This window comes from Mesoplodon densirostris, chromosome 6, assembly GCF_025265405.1.
Source record: "Mesoplodon densirostris isolate mMesDen1 chromosome 6, mMesDen1 primary haplotype, whole genome shotgun sequence".
Classification (NCBI taxonomy): Eukaryota; Metazoa; Chordata; class Mammalia; order Artiodactyla; family Ziphiidae; genus Mesoplodon; species Mesoplodon densirostris.
Window position 1 is genome coordinate 129,680,771 of NC_082666.1, and position 8,420 is coordinate 129,689,190.

The 8,420-nt window shown below is 44.4% G+C and overlaps 1 long non-coding RNA gene and 1 other non-coding gene across 5 annotated transcripts in view; both read left to right on the plus strand.

The window, feature by feature from the left end:
• Positions 1-8,033, plus strand: part of LOC132492790 (uncharacterized) — a 73,695-nt gene extending 65,662 nt beyond the window's left edge. For all 4 annotated transcript variants that reach the window (XR_009532866.1, XR_009532869.1, XR_009532868.1 and 1 more), the window contains one exon: positions 5,811-8,033. This is a non-coding gene — a long non-coding RNA (uncharacterized LOC132492790). The remainder of the gene's footprint in view (positions 1-5,810) is intronic.
• Positions 3,063-3,135, plus strand: TRNAG-UCC (transfer RNA glycine (anticodon UCC)). Its single transcript has one exon. It is a non-coding gene; the product is annotated as a tRNA-Gly (tRNA).
• Positions 8,034-8,420: the final 387 nt, after the last annotated feature.

An 8,420-nucleotide genomic window follows, 5' to 3' on the forward strand; every position in this document is an offset into this window, starting at 1 on the left:
ACCAGACACCACAAAACCCACACACAGACCACATACACCAGATACACTACACACATACACCACATACGCCACACCCGCGCACATACACATATATCAGACACACCACACATACCACACACACCACACATACATCACAGACACCACACACACACACAGACCACACACCCCACACCACACATTCCCAACACAGATCACAGACACACAAACCACACACATCACAAACACCACACATACATATATCACACATACACCAAACACATGACATACACCACACACCAGACACACACCATAGACACCACACAAACCAGATACACATACCACACACACAGATGCAGACCACACATACTTATACACACAGACCACACACATACACTATGTATTCCACACACATACCACACACCAAACACACCCCCTAAACACAGCACAGAAGATAGAAACACCACATACACATATACCATATACACACATACACCAAACACATGACACACACCACACTAACCACACACACTCCCCACACACACCCCACACCATGGACACCACACAAATTACAGACACGTATACCATACACACACTACATGCACACCATACAGATGACACACACATAGATCACACACATACACACACCCCCCAGACACAGACCACACACAACACACCACAGACAGCACACAAACCACAAACAGACCACACACTGGACATACCCCCCCATACACACAGACCACACACATACATATACCATGCACACCTATCACACACACTCCTACATACCACACACACACCACACAAACCACAGACACACACCATATACACCACACACACACCACACATACCCATACCACACAAACACCACATCATGCATACCACACACACAGTCTACACGTAACAACATGCAGCACACACACACTGTGTGCTCGATGCACAGTGAGGCCAAACAATACTGAAACATCGGAGTTTGGAGCAGAGAAATGTTTATTGCAGGGCCAGGCAAGGAGATGGGTGGCTCATGCCTTAAAAAGCCGTAACTCCCCAAAGGCTTTTAGCAAAGCCCTTTAAAGGCAAGATGAGGGAGGGGCGTGGTTAGTTGTTGCACACTTCTTTGTGTTGGATGTAGCTGTCTATGTAGGCCAGCTCAGTCAGGTCCTGATGTTCCTGTTATTCTCTGTTCAGGTCAGGTCAAGGTTAGGATGTCCTGTAGGCTATCCTGTATATTTCAGGCTATAGGCAGCATTCTTTTACAAAAGATGCAGAGCCAGCGTGACTAAGCACAGGCAATAGAACACAAAGGTTAAAGTGAAAGGAGCAGATCTAATACGGAGTCAGATTTGTTCCTGCATATTACAGTTCTTCCCTTTTCTTTGATATTCCTCAATCTTGAGGAGAAGGTGTTGGACCACAAGAGGGGAACGGTGTTTTGGATGGAGAGGGTAATCATAAACTCAGCAGAGGAACTCCATCTCACAGTGATTTGGTTTCAAACTCCATTCCCGTTTCATCCTTCCCCAGTTCTTTCAGGGAACAGGGTGATTACCACTCTGGCTACTTCCTGCTGAAATGGGACATAGTCCTACCTGGATTTGGGGAATGGACACAGAGCTGGAAATATTCTCGAGTTCCAAGTCCTGGATCTGAGTCTTGTATAATAAAAATCTCATCCCCTGAGGAATTCAGGAGACTAAGCCTGAAAACCAGTCTGGACCTGGCACTTTGGGGGAGACTTGTAGCCAGGTGGCCAGTTGTGTACTTTTATCTAAGTAGGTTTTAACTTCTGATGTGGTATTAACGTATATATAACAGGGGCAATTGACCACGTCTCCTTTTTCTGCTGACATCTGACTAAAACAATTTTATTGTCTAAAAATTTAATAGTTACAAGAGGAGATCTTGAGGTCATATGGTTACAGCTGCCATCTGCCAGCAGACGCTGCTTGAGAATGGCTGGTGGCCTCCTAAGTATGACAGAGCTCAGAAAATTCAAGTTTTCAGCAATATAGGAATGTGCCTGAAATCACATGCACAATGGCCACCTAGTTTTTTACCTTGAACATCTGAACCACATCTACTCCAGTTTTGACTTTCAAACGTATTCCACTCCTCAATGGCCAAGGCAGATGTACAATGCATGTCCGAAAGGCCACAAAACAGGCTGCTCTGGTCAGTAAAGTTTAAGTTAAATCATGTATCAGCTAGAATGACTTCCCCAGACCTCAAAATATGTACAGATTTCCCATCATCTCCCTTGTTAATTGCAAATTCTTTAACAGACCAAAACATGTCCCTTGATGCCAGGGTGATTGATTTAGCTTCTTGCCCCAGGTGTAGATCATGTCCCTTGGTGCTAGGCCTCCTTTATATTTGCCTAGATACTCATGATGGGGGAAAACTGATCAAATATTGTGAACAGGCTCAGAGGTATGTTAATGGGTATACACTTTATAGGCCATACATTTTATCACTTATACCCAATTGCCACACAAGCATTGTACATGTGCTTCTAGCAGTAGACTTAAAGTAGGCAGTGTTCTCCACAAACATGTAAATTAAGTCTGGTCCATTGACTACATAGGCTTTCCCAAACTGGCTGTGGTAGAACCCCTCAGGAGTCTTAGACTGAATTCCCAAAGGCCTCTCAAGGCCAGGAAATCCATGCCAAAGGCCTGCCATCAGATTCTGCCTCGATGGCATTCTTGGTCCCCAAAATATCAAGATTCCTGTACATGCCAGGAGACAGTCTTTCCCATTCACCTGATAAGGCTGCTCAGAACCCAAGGATCTCTAGTTTCTGGAGGGACCAGCCAGAGAGAAAAGAAAAATATTTCAGTTTTACTCAACAAGGTATAATTTACCAAATTGCTGTATGTCATGAGTAACTTCAGGGGAAGTGCTTCCCTATATCTGGAAAACACAAATCAAAATCAGTAATATTCCAGACAAAACCCACAAACATATAACCATGTTCACCAGTTCACTTAGTAGCCAATCCTTTTGTTAACTTTTTATGAAGCCATCAGGATTTCCATTAGGGTTTTTAATTTCTTACCCAGTTCAGCAGTATAATCTGAGGGCCTTCCCTGGTGGTCCAGTGGTTAAGACTCTGCACTTCCACTGCAGGGGGCACGGGTTCAATCCCCGGTCGGGGAATTAAGATCGTGACTTAATTTTGCCATGTCGTGCAGAAAAAAAAAAAAAAAGGTGCATAATCTAAAATGTATTTAGTCCTTCCTATGAATCTTCTTGAAGATGAAGCAGTTTTGCAAAGCATCAGCTTAACTATTAAAGAAAGACTTAAAAAGGCAAGGTTAAAGATTTGATTACAGTGTGTTAACAAAAAAGCTTAGTCAAGTTCCTGCGATATACAACATTTTAAGATAACCAGAATTATGACTGATAGCATTATACCAGGACATATTTACATTTCAGAAACTTTACATAATTTCTAGAATATCTATATTAATAACATCTGTACTGTATAATCTGAGGAGGCTTATCACCCACTTGACAATGCTTCCCATGTAATTCAACATACCAAATAATACGAGTTAAATACTTCTAAGATGTGTCAAGGGCCCTCTAAAGCATCCCAAAGTTAGCTGGAGGGCAAAAGAATTTTAACTAAGATTTGATATTTGGGAAGTTCGTCAAAAAAGATCACAGGTCACTGTAAGACAATACTTGTTTCTTAATCAAAGTGAGAAGAGGTCTCAGAAGCAAATATAGATCACTTAAAGGCAGGGGAGTTCACATAATCTGTTATCAAAAGCAGCATTCTAAGTAAACTTGTTCCCTTAGTAGAGAGGGACCAAATCTAGGCTTGCACCAGCCTATTTTTAATAACAAAATCCATTTACTTAAGTTTAACCTAATCTCAGCCCAACCATGTGTAAAACTCCCTTTTAAAAAAACATATATCCTACTTTCCTGCTGTATACTAAAATGTTTCCTTTATTATTTTAGTAGCTTTAATTACATATTTAAATTTGAATCCGAAGCTCTAAAAAAACCCCTTAATTTCTAGTGAAAACCAAGAAGCAATCAAGTATTAACTGTCCTTTAGCATTCTGTAGGTTGGCAAACAACTATAATAATTTTTCAGAACATCTGCTTTTTATAGAAAATATCTCAGTGTGGCACCAAACAGTCCCAGACACCTTTAGCTTCTATATTCAGTACTTAATGTTTCAGCACCCTGCCTGGGAATGACCTAGCTATTCAGTAATCCCCCACCATCCAACCCAAACTAGCACAACTCTAAAATTTAATACCAAATATCTGGAGGGACCACCCTTAAGTAGACATTCCCAAATCAGAGCCATTTCTAAAGAGGTCACCCAAAAGCTCTCATCCTATTTGCATCTAATTTACTTTAAGAATTTCATCATGCCAAGCTAATTTTTTTCTCTGTTGGCAAACTGTGCAACAGAAACAACATAAACCCATTCACCCTCAGTAAACCCAGGCACAATAAAAGACATGTCTGTATTGACCACACCAACAATTCCCTTCATACTTCCTTGCCAAGAGAACCCCAATACTGTTCAGTTATTAGGCCCATGATTTTCATTGTTCCCTCCTTAGCCCCAGTGGGTGAATGAGGATTAGGTTAAGGCAATCCTGGTGTAATTCCTTTTCTTCTTGGCAATATTTGATTTAATACAGGTGCAACCTTGCTTAAGAACTGTGAAGGCAAATAAGGGAACTTTGGGGTTTCCTTTGCTCTTAAAAGGGACAAAAGGTTCATACTTTCCTGAATCTGGTCATTGTTGGCTGAGGACTGGTGCCGTGGAAGCTGTCTTAAGATCATGAGGGAACAAATCCGAGGACAAAACTGACATGTAAGAATGGCAGAGGAAAATACGGCAAGAACCTGGATCCTTGATGTCGCTGATTCACTGATTGAATCTATGCTGGAACCATTAGGAATTAGTCGTAATTGTTTAAGATACTTTTAGTTGTGTTTTCTATTACAAGCATTTAAAAGCATCCTAAGTAATAATGTTAAAGGCATCTCTCACAATTTATACTTATTTTTCGGAAACGCTTACTAGAAATTTCTATAGCTGGTTATAAGGTTTATCCTAAATAGTTTGAATTTTCTAAAAGACATGTCTGTAGTCAAACCAAAAAGCTTAAGCTAGCTTCAATACCAGATATCAATTCCATACTGAATATTTCCCAGATCATGAGGAGCTGAAATTCATTTTGGCCTGTTTTCTAAATAGTAGTATTTAATTTGTAAGCATTTACTTTTAAGTCTATTAAATAGAGCTCATTTACAAGTTAACCTCAGCAATACTATCCAAAGACAAAGACACCTAATCATAATGAAACGTACATACATTCAATAGGCAGAGATCTCATAGCCAGCATACTTATATGCAAGACAAATGTAAACACACAAAGAACAAAATCTAATTCCTGCAGAACAAAAACAAAAGGGTGAAGTCCAACAATTTCCTCAACTTTTTCAAACAAGGATCCTACGTTTTAACAACAAACAACATACAAATGTAAAGATAAGGAATCATTACCACACGTGTCATGGCAATTCACCTGGCAAATGCAAAGCAAAAATAACAGTTGGAATAGATTGAATTTACTTAGCTACCTTCAAGCTTGCTCCTCAGAATATTTTCGTTCTCTTGGGGTCAGAATTCTGAAAAAAAGGTATTTTATCAAGCCAGCTTTCTCTTAACTGCATATGCAAAAAGAACCAGTTTTGGAATTTTAAGAGAGTTTCATCTTAATTTAGTCCAGAGTCTAGAGAATGTAGTGGTGGTGAGGTGTTAAAAAAATATCTTCTTTCTCTCTCTTTCTAGGAGCATACTGAAGATCTCCCAGTTTTGCAAAATACATGCAAGGGGGACTATAAGATGGAACAGAGCTCTGATTATCCATACTTATTCATTCATGGCCGGTGTTATCTAATATTAATAAAGCAAACAAATGCAATGCAAAATGGTCTTTCAGGATCACAGTTCCCTAGCGCCAGAAAGGGAGATACCCATTCACTGCAAAAGGAAAATCCCAACCAATGCTCGACCCCAGGCGAAACCCAACACAGTAGGGAAGGATACCCTGTTACCGAAGACGTTTCCACTGACCAGTGCATACTGATACGCACACATACAACAACTGTGACTCTGCTTCCATGCTGGAACCTGGGTGCCCTGGAAGTGTTCTTCATCCATCTCTGGATGGCCTGCTACACGTATGCATTCCATGACCAGTGCAGTGTGCTTATGATGAGCGGGTGCGTATAATAAACTACTGGAAATCGCTGAGGTTTTGATCCTCCCTGAATACAGAAAGTTTGACTCCTGTCAGCCATAGTCTCTGTTTAAAATACTTAGGAGCTGGTTTCCACAGCGGTCTGCCAAGCCTTCCATGACGGATGGCGGCAGCCACGCCGAGTCGGGGGCACTTCACTCACTGTGGACGTGCGGGGCCGGGGCACGTGTTGCTGCTTCTCACACCAGGTCGAGGAGCCAAGACTGTGCTGTGAGAAGAGTAGGAAGCCACTCGAGGACACGCCGAATTTCCGTCTCCAGTCTGAGGGTTACGGACAGGGATGTCCAGCATCGTCTTTGTCAGGGGCTCCTCTGTTGAAGCCGTTTGCCTGTTAGTATCCGGGCTTCCCTGGGGATGTGTCCTTTACACTAGTTCTCTCACTTTCAGAGCCGCTGTCGTGACTGGTCACCCAGGTACGACACAGGTATTTCTATCCATCCGCCCCACACCAAAGCCCTCCCGTATCCTGGGCAGGAAGGGCCGCCGGGGTCCTTTAGAACCTGACACTGATACCTGCAGGGAGGGGCCTGATCCTAAAATACACGAGAGGATCCAGCACCGAACACCCGGGTGATGCCATCGTGAGAAATTCGGGAAATGCCGCTTGAGGTAACGGGTCTATCAGTGGTGCTCCGCCTCCATCCTTAGAGGCACGATGTTCCCTGCAAGCCTGCCTGCCTGCTCCACAGTAAAGGAAGCGAAACAATAAATACGGGTGCACTGCCCTGCCCTGTGGGAAGCGCTCGCGTACCCAGCCCTTGATGCCCAGACCGGTCCCTGCCTCGCCTCCCGTCTCCTCCGCTCCGGCCATCCCGAGCCGTGTCGCCGGCGGCACCATTACCGACCCTCCTCCTCACTGTGGGAAGTCCCTCAGGCATCCCAGGCCCTCCCGGGACGTCCAGGCCCCACGGCTTTCCTGTAACACCCTCCCTTCCACCAAACTGCTCTTCGGTAGGTCTGCGAACGCCTCGTACCACGTCTGCGCACCAGCACGGGGGGTGGAGCCCTCTCCCCGCTCTTGGTCCAGCCTCGCCCTCCCTTCCAGGCCCCCGATTGCGTGGCCCCCAACGCGCTCTGCTCACTCACAGGGGACCGGGGTGCTTCTGTCCTGGTGCCGCGCTTGGCGTGCGCTGTGCCTCGTCGGGCGGGAGACGGTTCTCCAAGGGCCTCTCCTGTGTCTGACATCTTGCGGGCGGAGACGCTGACACCTCGGTTCTGGATGGACCGTCTTTACAAGGACGCTACACGGTGGACAGCCTGCAACCTCGGAGATGGAGGTTCCCTCTGGAGAACGGGCGGCAGCCTTACTTCCCATCGTGCAAGCTTTGCCTGCCTTGGTCTCCAGGTTCCTCTCCTGTAATGCCACCCGCTGCCGTTCAGTCGCCATGTGGCCACCTGAGTCACCCTGCGGGAACTGGGGAACTAGCACCAGAAAAGACGCACCCAGACTACTGCTATAATTAAGTCCTTTATCTCTGACCCAGGGTCCTGCGTCTCCTGCCAGCACCCAGGACACGGGCGGGCTAGCTCCTCACTCAACAAGTGGGGGAAAATCTCGGCCCTTTCACAGCTCTTGACAGGACCTTACTCTGGGAGTCTCATCTCCCCCAAATGAGAAAGTCAAGGGTAGAGACAGGAATCCTGTATTATATTTCCTAACACCTCTGATGTTTCCCCTACACATTCTAGTACACAGTAAGGCTTTTTGATGATGAAATAAATGACATTGATAATAAAGGCAAATAATCATAGCAAGAAGCTCCCTAGTTTGACTCAGTTTCCACCCATAATGATCTTTTCTGTTTGCATGGCTCTGGGTCTCTCAAGCGATAGGGTCTTTTTTTTTCATTGCATGTGTGCAAGAGGGGATGGGCAAGGAGCAAGTGTAGGGAGCCTAGGGAACAAGCAAAATGCAAGGAACAGGTTCCATAACCAAGCTGTGGCAGAGATTCCTAACTGCCACTCAATATTCATTCTCCCTTTTTTTTCCTTGTAAAAATAATCCTGATTATTGTTTTAGCTGAGAACATCATGGCTAGCTAAAAATCATACGTTTCTCAGTCTGCTTTGTAGCCAGATCTGGCGTATCACAGAGTTCTAGCTGAGGAGACATACTGGAAGTGGAAGAGAGCGTTCCC